A 12,065-nucleotide genomic window follows, 5' to 3' on the forward strand; every position below is an offset into this window, starting at 1 on the left:
TTTTTAGAAATAACCGCTTTGAAGTTAAATGTTTGCTTAGTTTTTTTCTTGACAGACTTCAGGCCACTGGAGTCTCCTCAACTAGTGTCTGGCAATTTATTAGTAATAAACTTTTCCGTTTGTAATATATTGTGTATTTCTAATGCTTAATGTTACTGTTAATTTATATTAGTCCTGGGTAATAGAAAACCGTTGAAGTTCAGGTGCTCGATTGCGCTCTGTTTTCAGGACTTAAGTGTGTACAGGAGAATTATTCCTGTCATCCAAACAAGTGATGCCGTGAGGGTGAGGTGTTGAGTAACTGAATTCGGTGAATTATGCTGACCTAAATTGTCTCATAATGCTTAAAAGGAAAAAATTGATTTGCCAAATTCTAAAGATGTGTCCCCCTGGCTGGAATGGATATGCTCAGAAGTCATGCCAGTTTAAATTATTTCTGTTTAAAAGTGGAAATTTTGGTCTGAAGGGTGGTTCGATCACCAAACTCATTAGGGCTCAAACTCCCGAGACTGCAGATACGGAGCAAATATCAGCACAATCGGTCTTCAGTTCTTTAGACTATAGTACTGACTGAAAAGCATTAAGTTCCCCTTAGGAGCAAGAAGTGAAGAGGTAAAAACATTTATACCTCAGGGTTGTTTGAATGCAAGGGCTACCACCATAAGTAGTCATCTGTTCACCATATGTACATTTTTAACGGTGCAGTTTAAAGCCAGGAAGAAAAAATAGTACCTAAAAGGTTCCTCTGCCCTGTGTCATATGGGCCAAGTTTTTCAAGAAACTAAATCTGGATCTGATCCAGATTTGGAAATCCCATGTTTTGCTATCCAGGAGCACCTGATCCGTCTTCCTTTTATGCCATTTTTTTTTTTTAAAGGAACATTGGGTCACTGTGATCCAAATATAAAATTTCAGGATTACCAGAGCCTTAAAGGGATCCAACAGTGTAGCCTCCTGGCTAAGCAAAGAACAACAGGTTGGCAAAATACCGGTGGCCACAAATAGCCATTGTTTTTCATTTTAAAGGTCCCATGACATGGATGCTTTTATATAGGTCTTAGTGGTCCCCTAATACTGTATCTGAAGTCTCTTTCCTGAAAGTCAGCCTTGGTGCAGAATTACAGCCACTAGAGCCAGTCCCACAATGAGCTTTCCTTAGTATGTGCCATTTCTGTGTCTGTAGCTTTAAATGCTATTTAGGAGGAGAGAAGGGGGGTTAAGGTGGAGGGTGGGGGTGTGGCCTTGACCAACTGCCACTTTGCTCGTTTGAAAGCCATGATGCCTTGCTCTCATGGGTGGGCCAAATTCTCTGGGTGGGCAAAGCAGAGAAAGGGGACCTTGCTCCTTATGACCTCATAAGGAGCAAGATTCCAGATCGGCCCATCTGAGCTTTCATTTTCTCAAAGGCATAGGCAGGCTGGGGGAATGCATATTAATGTTAAAAAAAACTCAAAGTGAAATTTTCATGCCATGGGACCTTTAAGAAACAGAAACATTTTACATTCCTTATTTTGTTATGTTAAATAAAACAAAAACAATACTATCCACTAGACGAAATTTATATATCATCAGTAAACATTGATTTTGTGATCAAAAAACTGATTTTATTTGGTTTGAAAAATCACAACTTCTGATGGGATCAGGATAATCCTGTTTTTTTTATCAAATAGATCCCAAACCAAGTTCAAGGTTTTGAAAAACACAAAGGGCAGGTTTGAGCCAGATCACATGTAAATCAGATTACATGCTCTGATCTTAGTTCGGAATCCCTCTTTTGCTTTTGAAAAACCCATTTCCAAGAATTGATCCAGTCTGTGATCCAAAATCCCACTGGATTACTTTTGAAAAACTGGGCCATGGGGATTCAGCTTTTGGTGATGATCATATACAGTCAGGCCCAGAAATATTTGGACTGTGACACACAAGTTTTGTTATTTTAGCTGTTTACCAAAACATATTCAAGATAGTTATATAATCAATATGCAGACTCTCAGCTTTAATTTGAGGGTATTCACATCCAAATTGGAGAAAGGGTTTAGGAATTACAGCTCTTTAATATGTAGCCGCCTCTTTTTCAAGGGACCAAAGGTAATTGGACAATTGACTCAAAAGCTATTTCATGGACTATTCCCTCGTTAATCCATTATCAATTAAGCTGGTAAAAGGTCTGGAGTTTATTCCAGGTGTTGCATTTGGAAGCCCTTGCCGTGAACCCACAACATGCAGTCAAAGGAGCTCTCAATGGAAGTGAAACAGACCATACGTATGCTGAAAAAATAAGAAATCCATCAGAGAGATAGCGGAAATGTTAGGAGTGGCAAAATCAACACTTTGGTACATTCTGAGAAAAAAAAGAAACAAAAAAAAAAAAAAAAAAAACCCCGCCCAAAAAAAAAAAAAAAAAAAAAAGAAAAATCTTTCCCTTTAAAAAAAAAAAAAAAAAAACAAAAAAGCATCCACCAAGTGAAGAACACTTTCCAGGAAGTAGGTGTATCAGTATCTAAGTCTACCATAAAGAAAAGACTTCATGAGAGAAAATACAGAGGGTTCACCACAAAGTGCAAACCATTAATCAAAAATAGAAAGGCCAGATTAGACTTTGCCAAAAAACATCTAAAGAAGCCAGCCCAGTTCTTGAACAGCATTCTTTGGACATATGAAACAAAGATCAACCTGTACCAGAATGATAGGAAGAAGAAAGTATGGAGAAGGCTCATGATCCAAAGCACACCACATCTTCTGTAAAACATGGTGGAGGAAGTGTGATGACATGGGCATGCATGGCCTCCAATGGCACTGGGTCACTAGCGTTTATTGATGATGTGACAGAAGGCAGAAACAGCTGGATGAATTCTGAAGTGTATAGGGATTAGGCCTGTAACAATTATTACACAATTGTCTAATTGTCAATTCTTTTAAATAATCGCAGTTGCTTTGGTAAACTGCAATTAATTGCTAACATTAGCTAAAGTCTTAATGCGTATGACTGGTAATTGTTGATTTTGTTAAGATATGCTAAATTGTAATTATACAGTGCCTGACAAAAGTCTTGTCGCTTATCTAAGTTGTAGGAACAACAAATAATAGCTTGACTTGAAGTTGATCAATTGGAATCAGAAATGGCTTATATGAAAGGCATATGCTTCTGGATTATGCTTATTATACCACATTGAGTTTTATCATTGAATGCTGCAGAAGACCTGTTGGAACCCGCATGGACCCAAGATTCACCCAGAAAACAGTCAAGTTTGGTGGAGGAAAAATCATGGTTTGGGGTTACATCCAGTATGGGGGTGTGCGAGAAATCTGCTCATTCTTCAGCTGTATGGCGCTCCTTGTCATACTTCACCCTCCACATCAAAGTTCCTGAAAGCGAAGAAGGTCAAGGTGCTCCAGGATTGGCCAGCCCAGTCACCAGACATGAACATTATTGAGCATGTCTGGGGTGAGATGAAGGAGGAGGCTTGGAAGATGAAACCAAAGAATCTTGATGAACTCTGGGAGTCCTGCAAGACTGCTTTCTTTGCTATTCCAGATGACTTCATCAATGACTTATTTGAGTCATTGCACTGTATAAGTGATTATTGATCAGACTATTTATTTTATTTCAATTGTTAATTGTTGGCATTTGACGCTAAACAAGTTCATAGCAACAAAAATGCAAAGGGGGGGGGGGAGGATACAGTTATAAAAAATGTTTTATGATAATAAAGAGGCGTAGTTCACTTCATAGGCTGTGTATTTGCGTTATTACATTATCTAGGTACTGCTCGGATTCGGCCAAATGCAGCAAAGTTGATTGGACGGCGATTCACAGTACAGATGGACAATGACCCAAAACATACTGCGAAAGCAACCCAGGAGTTTTATAAGGCAAAGAATGGAATATTCTGCAATGGCCGAGTCACTCACCAGATCTCAACCCGATCGAGCATGCATTTCACTTGCTTAAAGGTGCTCTAAGTGATGTGACGCGTTTTTTAGGCTACAACATTTTTGCCGTTTGTGGAGCATTTTTGCCGTTTGTGGAGCCTGAGCTGTCTACAGAGACCGCGTTTTTTTTACAGTGTGTTCAGGGGACAGGCAGCTAGCGGATAGTGAGGAGATGTTTGTTGTATGTGACAAAAAATGTTGTAGCCTAAAAAATTCGTCACGTCACTTAGAGCACCTTTAAGAAAAAACTTAAGGCAGAAAGACCCACAAACAAGCAACAACTGAAGACAGCTACATTAATGGTCTGGCAAAGCATCACAAAGGAGGAAACCCTGCGTTTGGTGATGTCCATGAGTTACAGACTTTAGACAGTCATTGCCTGCAGAGGATTATCAACAAAGTATTAAAAATAAACATTTTATATATGGCACAGTTAATTTGTCCAATTACTTTTGAGCCCCTGAAATGAGGAGACTTTGAATAAAGATGGTTGCAATTCCTAAACGATTCATAGGATATTTTTGTATAGTATGTCGAATAAAGTCATAAAAAAGTCATAGTATAGTATGACAGGGGAAAAAGTCACAGTATAGTATTTAAATAAAAGGGATAAAAGAGTCATACTATATGATGTCGCAAACAGTCATAAGGAAGTCATATCCAAAATAGTCATAATATAGTATGATGAAAAAAGTGATAAAAGTAATAGTATAGAATGTTGAAATTAATCATAGTATAGCATATTGAAAAAAGTGATAAAAAAATAATAGTATAGTATGTCAAAGTCAAAGTATATGTTGAAAAAGGTCATAGTATAGTACGTCGAAAAAAGTCATAGTTTAGCATGTCGAAAAAAAGAGATAAAAAAGTAATTGTATAGTACATCAACAGAAGTCATGGTATAGTATGTTGAAAAAGTGATAAAAAGGAATAGTATAGTATGTCAAAAATAGTCATAGTATAGTATGTCAATAAAAACCTCATAGTAAATGGACTGTATTTATATAGCGCTTTTCTGCAATTCAAAGCGCTTTGACATAGTACAGAAACCATTCATACACTGTGGCCGAGGATGCATGGGCAAGATGCCACCTGCTCATCAGATAAACATTCACACACGTTAGTTTTACGTGAAAAAGTCATTGTATAGTATGTCGAAAAAGTAATGGTATAGTATGTTGAAAACAGTCACAGTATAATCTGTCCCAGAAAGTGATAAAAAAAGTCAAAGTAGTTAGTCAAGAAAAGTCATCGTATAGCATGTTGAAAAAAGTGATAAAAAAGTCATAGTATAGTATGTCGAAAAAGTCATAGTATTGTGTGTCAAAAAAAGTGATAAAAAAGTCATAGTATAGCATGTCCAAAACAGTCACAGTATAGTCTGTCCCAGAAAGTGATAAAAAAGTCAAAGTAGTTAGTCAAGAAAAGTCATCGTATAGCATGTCGAAAAAAGTGATAAAAGAGTCATAGTATAGTATGTCGAAAAAGTCATAGTATTGTGTGTCAAAAAAAGTGATAAAAAAGTCATAGTATAGTATGTCGAAAAAGTCATAGTATTGTGTGTCAAAAAAAGTGATAAAAAAGTCATAGTATAGCATGTAAAAAAAGTGATAAATAAGTCATAGTATAGCAGGTCGAAAAAAGTGATAAAAAAGTCATAGTATAGTATGCGGAAGAAATCGATAAGGGAGACTGACAACTTTTCACTGCATCTATCTGCAATCTTCATTAGTGTAATGGAGGTCTTGATAGTAATTACACCATTTGGGATTTGAACACACAACCTTCTGTCTTCCAATCATTCTCTTATCACCGTAAGATATGTGACCTGAAAGAACAAACCAGAATTTTGCCATATTCGTCTCTTTTACTTAGTATATTGAACCACAAAAATTCCTCAAACATATAAGATTTGAACATTAAACCTTCTGTCTTCCGATCATAACCTTATCACCTAAGCTATCTGACCTGATAGAAAGTACACGTTTTCGTAAAAAAAGTCATTTTATAGTATGTCAAAAAAAGTGAAAAATAAGTAATAATATGCAATGTCCAAAAAGATCACAGCATAATATGTACCAGAAAGTGATAAATAAGTCAAAGTATAGTCAGTTAAAAAATTCATAGTATAGTATGTTGAAAAAAGTGATAAAAAAGTCATAGTATAGTATGTGGAAAAAGTCATAGTATAGTATATCGAAAAAAGTGATAAATAAGTCATAATATTGTATGTTCAAAATGTCATAGTATAGTATGTCGAAAAAATTGATGAGAGAGACTACTTTTCACTACATCTATCTGTAATCTTCGTTACTGTAATGTAGGTCTTGAAACTAATTGCACCATTCAAGATTTGAACACTCAACCGTCTGTCTTGCAATAATTCTCTTATTATCCAAAGCTACCTGACCTGACACGCTAATTCATGTTTTCCTCATTTATATCTTTACATTTTCGTAAAAAAAAGTCTGAGTATATGTGGAAAAAGTCATGGTATAGTATGTCGAAAAAAGTGATATATATGTCAAAGTATGTATGTTGGAAAAAGTGATACAAAAAAGACACAGTTTAGTATGTGGAAAAAAAGGGATCAAAAAGTCATTGTATAATATTTTGAAAAAAGTGATAAAAAGTGATAATATAGAACGTCAAAGAAAGTCTGGAAGAACGAGCAAACTCCACACAAAAAGGCCAAGCCTTGACTGGGTGACAGAACCAAAGGTCACTGTCTGCACTGCTTACTTGCTGGTGTAGTGGAAACATTTGCTAACAACTGAGCCACCCTGTCAACAAAGAGCGTTCAATAAATGTATGAAACTATCAACACTTTGATACTTTTGAATGCAGGACTTGTAGTTTTTGTACTCTGCAGCTCAAGTACTACACACTCCTGTCCAACCTGCCATTCCAGTCCGTCTAGTTATTCGGCTACGTCACAGCTCGGTTCACTTCAGTACGTGCACACACACACACACACACACACACACACACACACACACACACACACACACACACACACACACACACACACACACAGGCGTCCAGCCAGCCAACAGGAAGCTCCTTATATGGTTGTCAGGACGTCCTGCAGCGACAGGAAACACCTTATTTGGGCTGAAGCCGTGTTGTTCTTCCTGTTAAGAGCTGGGCGGTGACAAAGTCTGATCCCATTGGCTGTTTAACACACTCACACGCACACACACTTAGGATTAACTGCTGACACAAATGACAGAGTAGTACAGAGGGAGTGTGTGTCTGCAGAATGCATCTTTAAATTTGACATAAATTTGACTAAATTGCTGTGTTTCATTTTCCACAGCAGCATGGTTTTAAAATGAATGTTTAGCCCTCTGTGAATACAAATGTGTGTGTGTGTGTGTGTGTGTGTGTGTGTATATATATAAAAAAAATATATATTATATATAATTTATATATATATATATATTTTTTTTTTCTGAGTCATTATTATTTGATCTGATACGTAGTTCCTGATTTAGATCAACAGTCTGTGCTATGATTAGACAAAGTTTCTGTTCAGCTGCTTGTATTAAACATTTCACATCATTTGTGTATCAGTATTAAACTTGAACTGGCACTGGTAAATCAAGCCAACAGCTTTCAGCTGTATCATATGTTCTTCATCAGATGGCGATGGAGTTACCGCACATAAATGAAGAAATAATATTGAAAGTTCTCCAAAATACCACGACAAGCAAATGAACTACACCTGCTGATGAAACTTACAATCGTAAGCTCCACAACTCCACACAATCAGTCTGAAATAAAAGCACAAACAGTATTTTGACTTTTTATTCTTGTCACTCTTTGCTAGAGGAAAGACGTTCAGTATAAAATCAAACAATGACCTGCATGTACACATACAAACGTCCCAGAACCTACTCAGTAGGTAAATACTAGATGTAAACATTATGCACGCTACAAAAGTACTTCTATTTACAGTCATACATCAATGACAGTGTCTATACATTCAGGGAATTTGAAGTCTCTTAAACTCAGCAGTTTTCCCTATGAAGTTTGGTCCTGAGAGTTTTTTGTAAACTCCGTTTGTATTTTCTGCTGAAGGTTAAAGTCCAACACATCACTTTTAACTCAACATGTCACAGACACATGTTGACCTTTGACCTCGTAACCACTGGACGAACACAAAAATTAAATGCACAGTTTGATGTCTGTGGACGGTCAGATATGTCAGTTTTTCGTTAAAGGCAGAGTTTGGGACTGAGGTCAAAGGTCACGATGGGGCAGGTGGACTCCCTTGTCTGTCAGCAGATGTTGACGCCATGGGGGGAGGGGAGCTCCGACTGAGGACTTCCCATCGGAGAGGAGCAAGAGGAGGAATAGAGGTGCGGGGACGTTGAGGAGGCGCAGACGTGTGACAGTGATGATGAGGAGGTGAAGCAGGAGGAGAAGGAGGAGGTGGAGAAGACTGAGGCAGCGGGGGAGGGGGAACTGTGAGCGGGTGAGGAGTAGGAGGAGCAGGGGGAGGAGGTGGGAGGGGAGGAGTAGGCGTGGGGCTTGGTGATGGGGATGGGAGCAGAGGAGGAGGAATTCCTGTCAACCTTGCGTTCCCGCTGCCTCTGGTGGATCTTGGCGTGCCTCTTGCGCTCGTCGCTGCGGGCGAACTTGCGTCCGCACTCGGTGCAGGCGAACGGCTTCTCGCCAGTGTGCGTGCGGATGTGCGTCGTCAGGTGGTCGCTGCGGCTGAAGCTGCGCATGCAGATGCGGCACTGGAACGGCCTCTGGCCCGTGTGCACACGCACGTGGCGCGTCAGCTCGTCGGAGCGGGAGAAGCGGCGGTCGCAGCCGTCGGCGGGGCAGGCATACGGGCGTTCGTGCGGCGGCGTCTTGCACGGCCGGCTTGTGGGGCACTTCCTGATCCGGCTGGGTTTGGTGGGCTGGGCCTGGAAGGCTGGGCATTGAGATTGTGTCTGGATCTGTGAGGAGAAGGCTTTGATGGTGGAGAGCGGCGTGAGCGGGTTCAGGCTCTGCGACGGCGGCAACGGCTTCTGGTCCTGGATCAGGCCGAGCTCGCCGTCCTGCTGCTGCGACAGGAGGTAGTCTGGGAGCATCGGCACCGCGAGGGAGGACGGCTGGAGGCCAAGCCTGGAGGTAGGGTAGGCAGGAGGGGGGCATTGCGGCTGGAAGGCAAGGGTCTGGGAGTCAGCAGGGGGGAGGAGGAGGTCAGAGCTGGGGTCGGAAGTGTACGTCGGCGTCGCAGAGAAGACTGACGGGACGTCACCGGAGCCACAGCTGATCTGGACGGAGCTGAAGCTCGGCTGGGACAGCGATGATGATGATGATGATGATGCGATGATGATGATGATGAAGAGGAAGGGATGCTGCAGGCGGGGGGAGGAGCCCCAACGCTGACAAAACCCGTGAACAGACTGAGGAGAGGCTCCGCCCACAGGCTGCTGCTGCTGCTGCTGGAGGAGGGCTCGAAGGTGAAGCGACCACTGTAGGCCAGAGGGGGGAAGCGGGGGGTGAGCGGGGGCAGACTCTGCAGGTCCAGGTCCTTCAGAGAGTCTGAGACAGAAACAGAGAAGAAGAACTGCAGGTCAGGGACAAATCACTGCAACAGGAAACAACTAATTAGCTGTTCGTCAACACCTGAGAGAGAAGTTTGCTCTGCTCTGACTGGCTGCTCTGATTCTTACTGACACAAATATTTTAACTTGACATCTCTCAACTTCACATTTTACAATTTTGTATGTATTATTTGTGTCCCCTTCAGTAATTGCTCTTATAAAAGTACCCCCCGCCCAATCTGTTAGATGAAATGTACGACCATGGTTGCAGTCATTGAGGGGAGAAACGTCTTAAATCAACCTCATTATCTTAATTAATCATGACTTCACCAGCACAATAATAGACAGTCAGGACTTCGCTTTGCTCTGTTCATGATTAAAAGTGATATTTTACTCATTAAAGTGACTTTGGGTATATTTTACTTGCATATGAAACGTTTAAGTGGGTGTAGCCTACTTAAGGAGTTGTATTCCCCTTTGACGACACTTCTCTCCTCTCCTCTAAACATCCTGCTAAACAGCCCACCACCACCTGCACCTCCACTACTGCCCGCTCCTCACCTCCGTACTCCCCGAGCTCCCCGCTCAGCAGCTCGGCTCCCTCCGCTGCCGACGCGGCCAGCAGCGAGCCTCCGGCCGCGGCGTTCCGCAGCAGCATCTGCAGCTCCTCCAGATTCGAGTAGTAACCGTCCAGCGGAGAGAGGGGCGGCAGGAGGCCGGCCAGAGGGTCGGACATCTGCATAGCAGACAGGAGCATTTCTGCTTTGGTCGCTGCCATCTCTCTGAACGAGGAAGAGTGAGAAGCAGCGTGCTGTTCCTGCGGGGGGGACCGAGCTTGTCTCCGTTCCTGAACCCGGCGGAGAGGCGCTGCTGCTGCTGAGGGCGTTGGAAGCCAAAGCCGGGTCGTCAGCTCCGGGGTCCCGCGTAGAAAAGATATTTTAAAAGATTGTTTTCGGATCTTTGTGATGAGTCATCAGGAAGAGTAAATAGCATTAGCCTAAATGTTTGTTTCCGGTTGGTGTTTTAATGTGTTGCTGGTGACAACTTGAACTTGAGTGTGTCAGTTTCTTCAATGAGGATTCCCGGCTTTATAAAGACTCCTGCGTGACGTACATCCCTAAATATGGCACGGAGGAAGCCCATATTTGGTCAGAGCGGTGAGCGTGCAGACCGGGGTGCACACGGACGATCCGGTGCTCTCTGAGCTCGTTGTGCTACGGGTTTTGGAGCGTGAAAGAGCCGGTAGAGTCCAGACTTCAATCTGGGTCGGTGGCTGTTGTCTTTAGTCGGACTGCAGCCTGTAGACGGCGCATATGGAGCACAGCCAGCCGCCATGGCCGGAAACCCGGAGACATGTCACAGCTCGGATCAGTTTTTTTAAGGCTTTCCGTCACATGGAGATCTTCCAGCGGCGTCATCATTTCCTCGAGCCTTATTTGGGTGTCTTCCTGTCCGACTGCTGATCTGAGAGCGGTTCGAGGCCGAGGCCCCATGGTGGAGGCTCGTTCCGTCCTGCAGTTCAACTCTTGCAAAACACATAAATTAATAACATGCAGCTGCACTGCACATTTAACAAAAACAAACAAACATTTCAAGTAGGCCTAGGCTATCAAAAGTACCCTACTACAAGTAGGAGAGCAATAAAAGTGCACAAGTAGGCCTATTAATACTTAGTACACATTTATGATATAAAAGTATAACAGTAACAGGGGACATGTGTTTGCTTTGTGTACTTTTACTTTTGATACGTTAAGTAGCCTACAATTTCCTGATTATAGCCTACTTACATCATTTTACGTATGTAAAATTTCCAAGGCTTTTGTAACAGTATTTTTACAGCAGAGTATTTCTTTCTTTTACTTACTTACTATAATTGACATGCAGTGAACGTGGGGCTTAAACATTACATCCTGTCTTATTTATAGTTTTGCATTTCATTATCAAACATCTCGTCTGCAGGTTTGAACCATAGAGTGTAGGTTTGAACTTATGATTTGATACATGTGTTGAAAAATACAGCAGCTTGTTGTTGCACTATTTTCATTTTCAGACACCAGTATGTGAAGGGGTTTGAGAACAGGAAACAGTTTTAATCTGTGTTGTATATTTTTTTCTAACAACTTTGTTTCTAACAATGTATAACAACAGGTAAGATTGCATTTAGTGCAGTAAAATTGAGAAGCAACATCGCCACCTGCTGGATGTTAAATACAGACCTAGAAGTAATTCAGAAATCTAAAACTAAACTTTTTTTTGCTTTGATTAGTGATTACATTTATTTCTGTTTACATTACAATTTGTTCACTTTGCATTTAGCCTACTGTACATGTCTGCCACAAATCTATATGATTCTATTTTATATATTAATATGTTCATTTTATATAGGCCTATATATTAAATAGCCTATGTTGTATTTTTTTCCTATTTTAACTTCTGCACTATGTTTTAGATTCTCATTTTTCCTTGCACGATTTTATTCTTTTTATAGTCTACATATTTATGAGCAGGCTTCTCTGTAATTGTTACAGAGAAACAGGTAAATGTTGCACATTTTTCTCTGCTCAAGAATGTGTCCCGGATTGT

At 41.1% G+C, this 12,065-nt stretch overlaps 1 pseudogene; it reads right to left on the reverse strand.

Annotated features, from left to right (window-relative positions):
• Window positions 1-7,729: 7,729 nt before the first annotated feature.
• LOC120575700 lies at window positions 7,730-10,555 on the reverse strand (annotated as a pseudogene).
• Window positions 10,556-12,065: the final 1,510 nt, after the last annotated feature.

The sequence above is a fragment of the Perca fluviatilis genome, chromosome 16, assembly GCF_010015445.1.
Source record: "Perca fluviatilis chromosome 16, GENO_Pfluv_1.0, whole genome shotgun sequence".
NCBI lineage: Eukaryota > Metazoa > Chordata > Actinopteri > Perciformes > Percidae > Perca > Perca fluviatilis.